Here is a 15618-nt window from a genome sequence, read left to right as displayed (position 1 = left end):
ATTATCTTGAGAGGTTCTAGAAGACATGCCTATCTGGTAGATGTTTACCATAAGGGGATAAATCCTTGGGGACTGTGTCATTCTTTTGCCCTGTTTCCTGGCTACAGTGATGTGAGCTACTGGGCTCCACCCTGCCTTTGTCATGGCCATGGAATAAAAGCTCTAAAACCATGGGTCAGATCTTCCCTCTCTAGTTTCACGGCAATTGATCACGATGACACAAATGTCCTGACGCCATAAAACCTTCTCACTAGCCTACTCTCAGGCTTCTGTACTGGCCATTTTGCCTGAAAATCTCTTCCCTAGCTCCCTCCTTGCCACACAGGTCCCATGTCTGTTACCACTTTCTCAGAGTGCTCTAACCACTCTGATCCTTCCCTGTACTTTTGTCCCAGCACCTGCTGGTCCCCATACCAATCCAAGTATGTGCTATTTCCCACTAGGCAACTCCCAGAAAAAAACCTCAAGATCGCTGTCTCACTGACGTGCCCAGGATCTGGCACACAGAGCGAACCCACGCATAATGAGCACAGGGTTGAGTCTGCTGGAGGACTCCAGGTCTGTGGGTGGTTGTAAGCTATGTTTGTCCAATTGGGGGAGGGCACAGGAGGAGATGTCTGTGCAGTACAGAACCCCAGCCTCTGGCACTCCTACTCCAGAATGCTGTTTTCCTGATGGGGTGTGCCATGGTTCAAGCATGGTCACCCCCAAAACTTGTGGGAAAGAGTAATTCCTCACTGGGCAGTGTTGTTTAGTAGAGCCTAATAGAACATATTTAAGTCAGTGGGACAAAATCCTCATGGATTAACGGTGTCCCTCAGGAATGAGTGGGTCCTCACTCATGCAGGACTGAGTATTGAAAGAGGAGGCTGTTACAGCTCAGCCCTTGTGTCTACCTTCTCTTCAGGTGCTTACACCCCACATTCCTGAGTACTCTGGTTTGTTGGCATCCGCCATCTTGTAATGTAATGGGAGGATCTCACCCGGTGCAATAATCTGATCGATCTACTGTACAGTGAACTAGATAAATACCTCTTCTTTACAGACGATCTAGTCTGAGGATTCCTGCTACAACAGCAGAAAACTGACTAAATCAAGAAAACTTGGCAGACTGATTTGTTCAAGGTCGCTCAGCTCGGTAGAAGCAGAGGCTAGACTGGAGCACAGGTCTCCCAAGTCCTCAGCTATTGTGTCTATATGCCTCCGGAAGTCCCCAGGTAATATACAAGGGCATCCTGAATACCAGCTGGCTACCTGACTTTCTCCCAACAGGGCGCATCATCTCTGAATCACCAAATAGCATCCGCCATGTGGCTGAGTTATGATCCAAAGACAAGCACCCTCTCTCTAATTCTTACCCAATCCCTTCGGACAAACACATCACTCACCTAATTTACAGATGAATAAACTGAGTCTCAGGGGACTTAGCAACTTGCTGGATATCTCGTGCCAGGATATTTGTTATTGCACTGTTCTCCTCTATCTCAGAGTGGAAACTTCCAACCACTGAGACACTCTGGTGGGCTGTCCGCCCACCCATCTCTTCTGGTGCAGAGAGCTAACAGAGCGCTCATTGGTAACATTTGTTTAAGATGCAGTGTCTTCTCCGCCCTGCATTGTCCTTCACCTTGGAAAGCCCAAGTTTGGGGACTGGATCAAGAATGGTCCACTCAGCTGCAACCTCAGGGACACACTCCCATCCCCCAGACTGACTGCTTTTCTGTACTGAAAAGGAGACAGGTGGGTGAGGCACATGAAAGCGTGTGCATGCGTGTGTGCGTGCGTGCATGTGCGTGCATGCTTGTGCGGGCCCGTGCATGCATGCTTGTGCGGGCCCGTGTGTGCATGCATGCGTGCAACAAACCCATCAGTCCTAACAGTTGCAGGGGAACAGCATATATAACTTTGGCACAAAGACTGTTTTGAGCTGAAGTTAAGAAAGATCAAAGGAAGAGCTCTCCACCCTTTGTTTGCCTAAAACCAAGGCACCCCTGTGCCTGTGTCTCAGTGTCCACCAGAAAGTACACGAGTTAATTGCTCCAGACAACATCACTCCTTTAGGACCCATCCCACAACACAGTAGGAATTTCCCCGATAAACTTTTACTAACTAGTTTTTCCATGAGCTTCGCACGTATTTGCTGTCTGATAAACTCAGCCCTTTCCCTCTGTGTTCGGTTCTCTGGACATCTCTGCTCTTTTGCTAAGATGCGGTCAGGTTCAGGGTCCGTTTATCCTTCAGAGTTGCTCAAGTTCACTTTCAAGTGCTGCAATCCACTGCCACACTGTGAGTTGAAAATATCTGACGGCGAAAATGCAGAGAAGAAGCCTAACCGACTGCACACCACAGCTCAGCAATGCTGCCCCCTGCAGGGTATTGGACACTTCCTCTGTGATCACAGGGTAGCCTGGATCAGGGGCTGTAGCAGTCCAGCAACATGGAAAAGAAACACGGTGCACACTGCTAGCTTGGAAAAGAAGAAGAGATCACTGAAAATTGAACCGTCCTATTAAAGGAGTGTCACCATAAAATGAGGCAATCTCAGCTTGCACCACAGAAAGATGACAAGCAAGCGCACTGCATGCCTTAGAAACTGTTTTTCTTTAATAGTCTGTCCTTTCGATAGAACAGGGCCCCAGCCAATGACCCAGAGATGACAGAGGGCAGGGATCAACCTGCCTAAGGCAGTTTCTCATGATGTGTTATATTAGTATAAATGTTCTATTAGTAATAACATTTACTGAAATTATTTTTGATTGTCCCCTTACATAAAAGGCCCTTAGATAATCATCCCCATGAATTTCTAGCCGTCGGATGGAGGAGGTTCTGCCTGCCTGGTTTTATCTAGAGGCAGCCACATCTCAGCAAGGCTTGTAATTGAGCCAATGAAACACAAGCCACGTCATAGCTCAGCCAGGCTGCTGGCATCCCAATGTCTAGGCTCTTCATGGGTTTCCGACAGTTACCTCTTGCTCTGCTGTCGTTCCTCAGAAACAGCACCCCTGGGGGTCAGACGAGGAGCTGCCTGGACCTCTAGCCTTAGTAGGAAGCTGGGGACACTCCTTGTAGCTGGATAGAGTAATACGGGAATGTGCATGTTAAAAAAAGAAAGCCATAGGGAGGGGAGATAGATTAAAATAATATGGGAGTCAAAAGCATGATTAGAATACACTGAATTAAAAACATTTTCAGTAAATAAATAAGAATATAGGGACAATTTTGTGCCCTGTTCGCTTTCCTCTTATTGGGAGCTCACTGTCTCCAGACCCCTCCCTTCCCACCAGTGGCTTCCCATCCCTAAAGTGGCTGCACCTCAGCCAAGTGGGAACTGTGACATCCAAAGACAAAGGAATTTAACAGGCAGACAACGTGGAGCTTTGGGATCCTGGCATCAGATTCCCCACCAGTAGCAGTACGGTCCCTGATGGGGAAGGCAGAGGCTTTCCTCAATGCACGGGTTGCCTGGTAGCTATTCCCTGGGTGTCTGCAGTAACACCTATCCTGAGGCAAGCCCTTGCCAAAATGCTGAAGGCAGGCTCAGCTTCCTCCCACCAGATCTCCTTCACATCCATTGAGACTTACTTTCTTTAAAAAGTATAACATTTTTATTGATTAACTGAGAAATAGACGCACATACAATTCGTTTGACCATGTTCCTCCTGCACCCCTTCCCGGAACTCCTGCTAGATCCACCCTTATCTCTTTACCTCCTCCCAACTTTACGTCTTCTTTTATACCCACCAGCTCCACTGTGTGCTGTCCCCACGGGGCCATCCTCTACAGTGTGGTCCACCTCCCAGGGCCCATATCTTTTAAGAAAACGTTCTCTCCTCCCATAGACACCATCAGCTGCCAACAGCTCCTTCATTAACGGTGTGAGCTCCTGAGCTCCTTCCCCTCCATGCTAGAATGTTCACTGGCTTCATTTTGTGCTGGTCACCAGAGCAGCTATGAGTTTGTGCTAACAGTCCTGTCATGTACAGAAGACAGAGTTTAGCTGTGGTCCTTCTTGACCTCTGGCTCTTAGAACCTTTCAGTTCCCTCTTCCAAATGGTGCCTGAGCACTGTGTGTGTGTGTGAGTGCAGGGGGTTGGTGCTGATGTCCTATTTATGGTGGAGCACCAAATAGGCACTTATTCCCTGCACTTTGAGCAACTGTGAGATTCTGTGTTAACCACTATTGACTATCCAAAAACAAACAAAACAAACAAACAGAAGCCCCTATCTGTAGAGGTCTGACAACCATTCTAGACTATTAGACAGAATTACAAACTAAAATGGCACTTGGTTCCAGTGAAATACAAATAATTAAGATAGAGTTCTTAAAATGTTCATCTGTAGTCATCAGGGAAGTGTAGATTAAAACTACTTTGCAATTTCATCTTACTTGAGCCATGTCTTAGTTTGAGTTTTACTGCTGTGAACAGACACCATGACCAAGGCAGGTCTTATAAAGAGCAGCATTTAATTGGGGCTGCCTCAGAGGTTCAGAAGTTCAGTCCATTACCATCAAGGCGGGCATGGTGCATGTAGAGCAACGAGCTCTACATCTTCATCTAAAGGCTGCTAGTGGAAGACTCACTTCCAGGCAGCTAGGACTAGGATCTTAAGGCCCACACCCACAGTGACACACCTACTCCAACAAGGTCACACCTACTTCAATAAGACTATATCTCCTAATAGTGCTACTCCCTGGGCCAAGCTCTTCGGTCAGGCACTGTTTGTGGGAGCAGAGTGTAAGTCAGTGTAGCCAATGTGGAACCAGTGTGACAGTTCCTCAAGAAAATTAAAAACAGAATTACTATATGACCCAGCAATATCATATTTGAACATATAACCAGACAAATCTATACTCTATTGCAGAGACACATCCTTATCCATGTTCATAGGTGATTTTATACCAACAAATAGGACATGAAAATAGCTGAGATATCTATCAACTAATGAATGGTTAAAGAAAATATGGTGCATACACATAATGAAAGTTTATTCATCTATAAAAGAAAATGAAATTTGAAGATAAATGAATGAAACTGGAAAACATTATACTGACTGACTTAACTCAGACCAACAAAGACAAATTACATATATTCTTGCTCATATGTGGATGCTGGCACTGAATCCTTAGATTTGTGAATTTAAACTGGACTACCTATACAATCCAGAAATAAGAAAGGGATCATTGATGGGAAGAGGAAAGAAAGATCTTAAGGGAGGGGGAATAGTCAAACCTTGATGATGAGCAGGTGTTACATAGTTATTATTTTTTTTTTGATAAAAACATTCATCTTGGAGAAAGTTCATTAAGGCATAAAATGTTCTAAATGGGACAAACTTAAAAAGCTTGTTAAGCCCAGGAAGTAAGCAACTCAGAATTTTCAGGAAGTCCCTGAAATTAACCAGATTACCTGGCCCTGCCTCCTCCTACAAATATAAACAGTAGAGATTGCTGAGACACCCAGACAAGCCAAGTAGCCTAGAGGAAATGAAACAGAACAGCCAAGCTGGAAGAAGCAGAGACCAGCAGAGCAGGTAAGAGCTGAAGAGGCTCAGACCACCTGAACTGCTTGAAAGAGACAGTCTCTAACCTGCTGAGATTTCAATTAATTCCGTAATGTACTCCTGGTTTCCAGCTTTCACGAACCATTACCCACCTTGGGTGATACAGTTGTCTTGGGAGTCATTTCTGCTAATGTAGATAACTCCAATAAAATCCATTGGCTCACTAAGTCGGGCATTGGTGTTATCCATACTTTGGTCTGTCACTGTTTCCCTATCAGAGATGGGTATTTCTTCATGGTTCCCCAGGAATAGTGACACACAAGACGGGAAAGGGTAGCATAATGGGAGGGAGGTTCAAGTTGTCTTATTTTCTCAATCTTTCCATATTCTTTCTCTTAGCATCTGATCTTACTTACAGAGGAAGCCAAAACTTATGATTCTCAAGCCTTTCCTTTATCACTGAAATAGTCTCTACATGGGAAACTTACAAATAGTATAAAACAGTGATGGTCCTTGGGAACCACTTCCTTATCCCCTGAGATGTGGCTGGTGGTCCTCCCCCGTTTCATTTCATCCTCTGAGGATGCTCCACCAAGGCCAGTGCAACACACACAAAACTATCCAGATCAATACCCATCTCCTTTGCTTCTCGGTCTTACAACTTTTGACCAACTTTCGAACTTTCTGTACCCCAGAAAGTTCACGTGGCAGGGGTAGTAATTCTAGCTCACTTCCAGGATTTTAGCAAGAGTTAGATGATCCCATACAAACTACCCTTTACACACAGGCAGTGAGTAAGGATCCAGGAGCTACACCACAGTGATGCATGGCTCTGGCACCCTTAGTGAGTAGGAAGGGAAATATGTGAAAGGGAGGTGCTGAGCTTGTCAGGCACTTCAGGGAAAGCGGCAAGTGGTACCGTCTTCAGCGTTCTGCCAACCTCTGCACACACCACATTCGGCTAGCTCCCTTGTCATAGCAGGAGGTCTTTCTCTGAAGCCCTCAGACTCTGAAGGCACAGGAGACACTCTGTGGACCTTCTGCTTGGAACGTTTTACCAAGGCAAGTCAGTGCTCAACTTGACTGAACCTGAAATCAACTAAAAGATAAGCTATGGCCACACCAGTGAGGGTTGTCTTGACTGGGCTAGCAGGAAGACCAACCCTAAATATGGGCAGTACCTTCTAATGGCAGTCCAGATAAAAGGAAATCAGAGGGAAATGTTTTGCTCTTTGCTTACTGTTTTCATTCTTCACGAGCCAAGTTCACTCACGGTGCCTCCAGCATTCATTGATTCTGTTATTGTGGCTGCTACTGCTGCCATCTCTTATTTCCAGTCTCTTTTGACTTCCAATTTGGACTAAAGACCAATGGCTCCCCAAGAATCCTCCAGACCCTTATTACCGGGGTGGGATTGCTGAAGCATTTATGAACTGAGCAGCTACATGGTTCTCAGGTTCTCCAGTGTAAGGACAGCTACGGTTGGACTCCCTAGCACATACCATGTACACCACCCTAATAAATACATCCCCTTTTAATAAATATTCATTCTGTCAGGTCTGTCCCCCTAGAGGATCCTAACTAATACATTTCGCAGTAGGCTCCGGATTTGAATGTTTATTTCCCAGCAGGTGTTGCTATTTCAAGAGGCTGGGTAACCTTTAGGAGGTGGGGCCTAGTTAGCTAACATAAGTCATTAGGGGTGGACTTTGAAGGATGAGCCCAGTCCTGGTTCTGTGCTAGGTCCTGTTTCTGGTCAGCTGTGATGTGTGGCCTCTTCCGCCTGCTCCCACTGCCACACTAGACTGAAACCCCAGAAAACTCAGAGCAGACAGGAACCTTTAAGCTTTTTCTGGCAGAAATTATGATAAAAAATAATGTAATACTGATAGTCACCATTCAAGAATACAGTAGAGCCCTGGTTTTGTTGAAATATTTAACTTCTATCCGGGGCTTCTATCCTGCCTTTGCATGAGACTCTTTATCTCAGGGTCATGGGTTTGAGCCTCACATTGGACAAAAATATGGTGTTGAAATACTTAATCTCAATCCAGGGCTCCTACCTCCCACCCGCTTTGGTTATGCAATTTCTAGATAAAAGATACACGTGACTTTTAATTTAAAACAAGCCTTTATCAGCACGAAAGCTGGGCAGATATCTGCACTCTATGCTATTGGATTTTACTTTCTTCTTGATAACCCTGAGTTATTACCTTCTAATCTCCATGTGGACTGCTCTGAACTCCAATTGGTCAGCCCTCATGGCCATGATTTTAAGGTTCTTATCCCATGACATCATCTCCTCTCTCTACCTCCCTTTCCTCCCTCCTCGTCGTTTTCCTCCAACTCCAAGGTCAGAAACCCCATGCTCTCCTGATTTCAATTCTCCCAGCTATGGGCTGTGAGCATCTTTATTCACCAATCAAGAATAATGTGGAGGGCAAGGACACATAGCACCACTTGCATCTATGTATGGACTCTCTCCTCTCTGGGAGCAACCCGGCTTTAGCAGACAGGATTTATCATTACAAAACAATCAGCATCAGACCTCACTCAAGTGAACTAATGAATACCAAAATCTGGGGCTCGGGCTGCAAAGTCCTTGCTGTACAAAACACCCAGATTCAGATCCCAGGACCCATGTAAAAATCAGACATCGCAGTACACATCTGTAATACCTGAGCTGCACCTAATCTGTGAGCTCTAGTTTCAGTGAGAGATCTTGTCTCAGACAGAAAGGTAGGGCTGGAGAGATGGCTCAGAGGTTAGGCTGCCTGCTCTTGCAGAAGACCCACATTTCCAGCACCCAAGTCACCTGTAACTCAGCCACAAGCAATAATGTGTTTTTTCTTTAGCCTCTGTGGGCACACACACCCACACACAAATAAAATTAATAAATATGAACAGTAAGAAAAATAAACACAATTGAAAATAAAATGAAAAAACCTAAGAGTTACATATTTGTACAGTTCTCTTTTCCAAGATGGTATGTAAGAGTGGCAAACACTCACATAAAAAGATATTCCACATACCTAGCACATTGTAGGGATTCAAATCCCTACAATGAGAGAGCCCTGAGCTATTAGAATGACCAAACTACTTAGCAGGCCTTACCAGGTGCTGATGTGGAGAGATCACTTGGAACACTCAGGCATTGCTAACTGACTGGAAACCAGCACAGCTGCTCCGGAAATAGTTTGACAGTTTCTCACAGACTTTTACAATGCCTTAGAGCATGGAACTATCAATCCAAAACTATCTGTGTCCACACATAGATGCCTGTGCTATAGGTATGTACAGGTGTTGGTATCAGTGTGCACTTGTGAGTGTGAGCAAGTGTGCATGCCACCCACAGGTTGACTTTTACATTACTTACCACATCACTCTTCATGGTTTTAGTTGTGTGTTTGTTAGAGACGTGATCTCTTACAGCACCTGGAATTCACCAATTCAGCTAAACTGACAGGAGAGTAAACTTCAGGGACCTCTCTCACTCTCCCAACCCCTGTCTCATGCTGGGATTATAGACATATACTGCTTTTCCAAACTTTTCTTTAATGTTGGCAGACATGGTGATGGTAGAAGTAAGGTTCTGCTAGGAATCCAAATGCAGTTTCTCCTGCTTGCACAGCACACACTTTACTGACTGAAACATATCTGTGCATATGACATTTCTGTGGTGACAAAACATGGTGATAGAGACCAGATTGATGGTTGCCAGGGGTTAAAGGTGAGATATTACTGACTATGGCAGGATGGCAGGAAGCATGTTGTGACCATAGGTGGAACTGTTCAGAATATTGATCATGGACCTGACAATTACATAGATGTACACATACCCTAAACCCATGATCATACACACAGATACACAGGCTCTCTCTCTCTCTCTCTCTCTCTCTCTCTCACACACACACACACACACACACACACACACACACACACACAGGCAAACAGAGACACAGAGAGATATAGATACAGAGACAGAGACAGAGAATCAGCCAGGCTGAGATACTGACTAAAATTAATAGAAAGTAAGTTAGGCAGTCAGTCCACCCCTCTGGCCTCCTTGATTAAAACTTCTACTTGGGATGGAATCTGGTCTCCCCTCCTCAGAGCACAAATTCCCAACAAATCCAGCTTCAGGGACCCGTTAATGACATCTTCTCTAACTTCCCCTTATTGGCCACTCTACCTACTCTGAGGCTCATTTACTGTTTCCAATTTTTCCCAGATCTTTCCAGCTACGACTGAGCTTCAAATGAAACTGACTATCGGTTCTACAGAATGCCACTAAATGGTTAAGAATGCCTCAAATATTGTTGAACCGGATAAATGAATAAACCCAAGAGATCAACTTTCAGTCCTGAAATTTCCGGTGCTCTGAACCTGGCCTTACGTTTTAGTTTTGTATTTTCCCCAATCTAGAAATAATTAATTCAGCCCTTGGTACTTTAAAACTGTATTCAGGCTGACATCTTACTGTAGCTTGCTTGAGCAGGAACAAGATCTAGGAGACACAAAGGCTGAAAACTCATGTTTTCTTAAGAGTGAGTCTACATGAATCTTAACCAAGAGAAAACTACTTAGAAGCACTACCACCCTAAGAAAATGAGATGTCCCTGTAGTATCTTTCAAAGGAGGATTAGCACCTAGTTCTGGGTCTCCTACAGGTTCATTGGGTCATCTCAGAGTCAGCAGAGTGAGCCCTACGACTGAAGGACACAGAGTGTCAATAACAAACTCAATGTCACACAAAGGTGGGTAACACCTGGCGTACTTCCACTCAGGTGTTTACAGCCTTCAGCCCCATTCTTTTTCCACTTGGGATTTTGGAAGTAATGTTTATTCATGATAATAAATGTCAGAGGTGTCAAGCAGGATGCACAAACTCAAAGATGGCCTAGTTCTCCTCTGAAGTTTCTGAAAGACTGGCATAGTCAAGGCTGACAGAGCAAGAGTCCGATGACTGCACATATTTATTGAACATCTGTTCTGTAACAGGTCTTGGACTGGGGTTTCCCCCAGGTACTGTCATTTGATTGTCAAGATTGTCTAAACAACTTTCAGCACCCATGCACTTGTTGGCCCATTTATACACAGAGAAGGACATAAACCCTTCAAGCAAGGATGCATTGGAACTCCGCACTCCCAGCCAGTCTGGCTCATAACCTGTTAGTTCCCTTGAAGACAAAAGCAGTATCAGCCCTGTGCAAACCCATGCAGATTTTGATTTTCTATTTCCTTTAGGCTGGGCCAGCATCTTGTGCACTGATCAGCACGGGCACTGCTGTTGAGGGTTACATACACAGAAGCCATACATAGTGCATGCTCTTGGTGACTAAATTCTTTTCAATGTATTTTTGCCTATACAGCTCTTCATTTCCTACTATGGCCTTGTGACCTAGAGAATATGAGTGTTCCTGCTGTACCCTTGTTTATTCTTCAGTAAGAATAAACAAGGAATCTGAGATCTAATGGGAAGGTTGAAGGCTATAGGGTTCTGTTTATTGCCAGGATTTCTGCCCACTTTGAGTAAGAGCATGGAAGGTGAACTCTACTCTGCGGGACAGCTCTGTCTATCCCTCTATATTCTGGGTCTCCTCCCTACTTCTACCCACTCCTGTGAACTGTGCCCTCTAGTCCTGTAGAATAATGACTGTTTCTTTCCTACGATAACCTTTTGTAGATCTGGATGGTGCTTTCTTAAGAACACCACGTGGGCTGGACAAAGAGTCACATGTCTGCACTCTTTAAAGTTAACATCATGTGCTTAGGTCTGGCTCTAAATCTCAGGTGTCATACAAGGTAATGAGACTTGCCTCCTTGTTATACAGTACCAGAAACTAATTCCGTTCAACATTTTGGAAGTTGCACTCATGAATCAAGCAGCTTAGTTGGGAAGGCAAGGAACAGAAAGCTTATGTGAGGGGATCTGTAGTTGCCTGGATATATACAGCCACACGTGCAGGGAATGGGTCTCAATTCACCCATGAGAAACGATTGCTCACCTGGGAAGCAAAGCTCACATGATATAGGGCTTGTGTCCTGAGCCTATTACAGGACAATGACCCTGCCTCACAGTATAGCTGCTCACTTCACACTATACCTCAGACACCTGTCACAGTGCCAAGTACAGATTTTATAGCCTGTGAGTCTGTTCTAGTCTTCGAACCACAAAGGGGCCTGGATGCACGAATAATTAAAATTAAGTTCATCTCAAAGTTCTCAACTAAAAGAACCACTTCATCTAATAAGAACAATATGACTTGAAGCACGTAAGACCGGAAGACATGGTGCCCATTTCTTAACACGTATGGAATAACTAGCAGGAATGGGACAATCCGATTACTCTATACTGTATTTTCTCAGCTATAAGTTGAGGGGACCGGTATGTAGAAATGATGTTTCTTTCAGATTCAGGGTACTCCAATTTCCTGCAGGTATCTTGGGTAGTAAAACAGAAAACCCACAATAATCTGGCCGGACTGACCTATATCAAAGTTGGGGCATATTTTCTAGAACAAAGAGCGAGGAATCAAACAAAGGCAAACAAGGCTTCCATCTTGAGCCCTGTTCCCCACCATTGTCCCTGCATCTGCTGCCACCCCAGTGTGTCTACCAGGGTGAGTTTAGATATCAGCCTTATTATTCACTATATAGATGACCTTTGTCAAGTCACTCTACTGTGACAGCCTTGACTTTGCACATCTCTGCAGTGGACATTGTCTGTTCATTCCAGTGTGTTCATTCACACACACACACACACACACAGTGATTAACTACTGTGAAGCCCCTGTGACCCAGGGAACACAGGTGATACGCCCTTTTATTTAAACATTGTTTACCCATCAAACTGAACCCACCCACTCATTCTAGAGCTCATTCCCCTCTAAGGCACAATCACCTGCAACTGGAAAGTCTCTGAAAATCCATTCCTCCCTTTCAACCTCTATGATGGGAAAACCAAAGGACTGAGGCTTAGAAAAAAAAATGGTGACTTAGCTCACGGATATGCAAGTTCTTCATCAACAAAGCCTGGTCTAGAAGGGTGACAGACACCAAGGGCTACACAAGACACAGACAGGACCCTTTGTAGGTCCCACTCACCTTACAGACATGTGAAACCTCTCTTTTATCAAAATCTAAGCAGTAGCTGAACTTTTCCCCCTGCTTAGGATTGGGGGGGGGGTTGTACCAGGGAGATTGTGTCATAGTATGTGTCTGAGATGAAAGTATGAGATAGGAGAAAGTCTTGAAGTTCTGATGAGGTGAAAGTCAAAGTTTTGAGCAAGCAGCAGTTCCCAGATGCTCCCCTCATGTATGCCCACCTCTGCTCTTTTTAGTTTACCCACTGAAGAAGACACGTGTACACTAGAACCTCTTCGGGATCGGTAGGGAGGGGTCTCTGGCTTTGGAAACAATCGAACAGTCTACAGCCCATCACACACAGACAAACCATTAAAAGTGCATTATTGTAGCAAAAAAAAAAAAGCATCACAGCGGTGTCATCTACAGTACAAAAGGAACTGAGGCATTCCCCATCCCCTGACAACCCACCAAAGACAGCTGGAGACTGCTACAGATTCATTCAGGCACATCAGTAACTCAGGGGCCAGCGACCTGAGGGTTCATGGCAAACAAGAGAATCTCTCTGAGAGCATTCAGTGATTTCTGGAGAAATTTTACTCCACAGTCTGCTGGGGCGGAACACTAAGGAGGGAGCACAGACAATACAAGGAAGGGGCTGCTTTATAACTGGATCCTTAGCACATCAGCTCCCAGCCTGGCTTGATTCCCAAAGCCAAGCCTTTATGTTTAGGGAGCATTTGACAGAAAGCTACACCAAGGACAAGTCTGTTCCCAGTTCCTCCTGAGCACAGTGCCTGCCAGCACCTGACAGAACCATGTGCACTTTAGCACACAGACTCAGAAAGGGAGACCTGCCTTCCTGAGATCACACTACAGGCCAGTGGCAGCCACTGGCCAGAGCTTGTCCCAGTCTAGGGCTGTTGCTTCCCTCCACCCAGAGACTTTCCCTTCACCTCCCAGACCCACTCCCTCTTCCGGATCCTTGGGCTCACCTCCTAGTTCTGAGGATCCCTCCAGGTTGAACAATGCTCAGAAGCAGGTGGCTGTTAAACAATTCATGGGGTGTGTGTAGAGCAGTTCCCATCCCAGGTGGCATGGAGAGGCCACAGCCCAGCAAAGGGGCTCTTTCATCTAAAGAACAACTCCTCCTCTTCCTCCTCCTCCCACTCTTCCCAGCCCCCTCTTAGGTCCTCCTCTGTAGTACTACTGGAACATGTGCTGTGCTTGGGAGGGAGGCAGGAGGCAAGTATGGCTTTTATTGGAAAGCAAGTGCCAACAGTGTGATGAGCTCTGCTATTTCCTCACAGAGGAGAAAGGAGGAGAGAGAGGGAGGGGGGGAAGAGAGAGAGAGAGAGAGAGAGAGAGAGAGAGAGAGAGAGAGAGAGAGAGAGAGAATATGATAATGATTAACCCCTCTGTTCCAGCTCTCCTTCTCACTGAAGCCCGAGAAACAATACACTTAACCAATGCAGTGCCCGCCTCAGGCATTACATCACCACTGAGCTCCCTGATTGGCTAGTAATTCCTAAAAGGCAAAATCCTATTTCTAGATGTTTAACCCTTTCCTATGTATCAACCAAAAAACTGGTTTATACCAACGTTTTCTTAACTTGTTCTTTTTTTAAAAAAAATGTTTTCTCTGAAGAGCATCCTAAACATGAAGTTTATAGTCATACACTTCAAATTACCCACACTACAACCTTTAGTGTGTATGTAGGTAACGATTTTAACAGTATAAAAAACAGGGAAGCCAGTGCACTCAGAACCCTTCTTTCCCAAGGGCAGTGACATTTCTTTTTCTGAGCTTATATAATACACTCAACACTTAGTGCCTCTTCTCATTCATGTCCTACTCTGAACAGAGGACATTATGGCTTCTCTTTCACAAAAACATTTAGCCAGGCCTCCTGGCACGGGTCTGCCATTCCAGCTACTCAGGAGTCCGAGGAAGGAGGATGGCTTGTTCAAGGTTAGCTTGATCTACAGAGTAAGCTCAAGACCAGCCTTAAGAACAGAGTGAGATCTTGTCTCAAATTAAGAAGTAAAGAGAGTGCTACAGATGGGCTCCGTGGTAGAGTACCAGCCTAACCTGAAGGAGGTTCTGGGGTCAGTCATTTTCATCGGACAAAAAGAGAACCAAAGTAATTTGCTCAAGGGCTGGGGCTCACTTTGAAGGCCAGGCTGATGTAACTTCGATTAATAGCATGTGAAGGTCTGAACTTCTTAAAAGTCAGGATTCACCAGAACTTGTTATGTAGATCAGGATGGCCTGGAACCCACAGAGATCCACCTGCCTCTGACTGTAGTGACTATGGACCTTAAACTCTGTATCCAGAATGAAGTTCAAGTTAATGAACTTCAGGCCATTTCATTTGCATTTTGCATGGTCTGCAAGAATTCAGAAAATATTGGTATAGGTAATGAGCTAGGAATGCGAGAGTCTGAGAGCAGAGGACAGGAAAGTGAATTCTCACACAGGTATACTCAGAGGCAGCCAGCTGATCTAGAAATCCTTGTCTCTCTCATGTTCATTCCATCGGCTTCTACTGCAAACCTCAGCCTCACTATCGTGTTCTCTGGGAATCTCCCTCCTACCTATAAACCTGGAGAGGTGTCTTTGCTCTGTGATTCTCAAGGGTGTATCTGGGGGATGTGCTTACTTGTTTACTGGATCACCTTGGTGAGACTAAAGTTGTGTCTACACTTTCCAACCACATATGCCCAGAACAGTGCCTGCCATGTGTGAATACTCAGTTGTGGCTGACAGGAAGAATGGGGCCAGAGGGAGAGGCTGTGATGAAGTTTTAAATGGCATCATCATGCTGGCATGAGAAAGGCAGAAGGCTGGAAGCCTGGGCACACATGAGTTAACTGTCTGATCTTGGTCATATTGATTGAGGTAGGAGGTTTATTCTTGGTTTCACTGTCTGAAAAGGATCACAGTTTCTTCTTTATAGCGTAGCTATGAGTACCACTTTAAAGAATGGTCCAGCATCCTGTGTTTTCCTCCATATCTTTTGTCACAAG

General features: G+C 45.0%; 1 protein-coding gene across 4 annotated transcripts in view; it reads right to left on the bottom strand.

The window, feature by feature from the left end:
• The window catches only part of Syn3 (synapsin III), a 448670-nt gene that overhangs the window by 428002 nt on the left and 5050 nt on the right, over positions 1–15618 (bottom strand). Inside the window, exon 1 of one of the 4 annotated variants that reach the window (XM_087555991.1) lies at positions 13584–13724. The exons of 2 other annotated variants lie outside the window; for them this stretch is intronic. The gene's annotated coding sequence lies outside the window, so the exon portion shown is untranslated. 4 annotated transcript variants of the gene reach the window in all.

This window comes from Rattus norvegicus, chromosome 7 (assembly GCF_021556685.1).
Source record: "Rattus norvegicus strain SHRSP/BbbUtx chromosome 7, alternate assembly SHRSP_T2T, whole genome shotgun sequence".
Taxonomy (NCBI): domain Eukaryota; kingdom Metazoa; phylum Chordata; class Mammalia; order Rodentia; family Muridae; genus Rattus; species Rattus norvegicus.
Note: the sequence above shows the minus strand (reverse complement) of the source record. Positions and strands in the feature narration are given on the sequence as shown.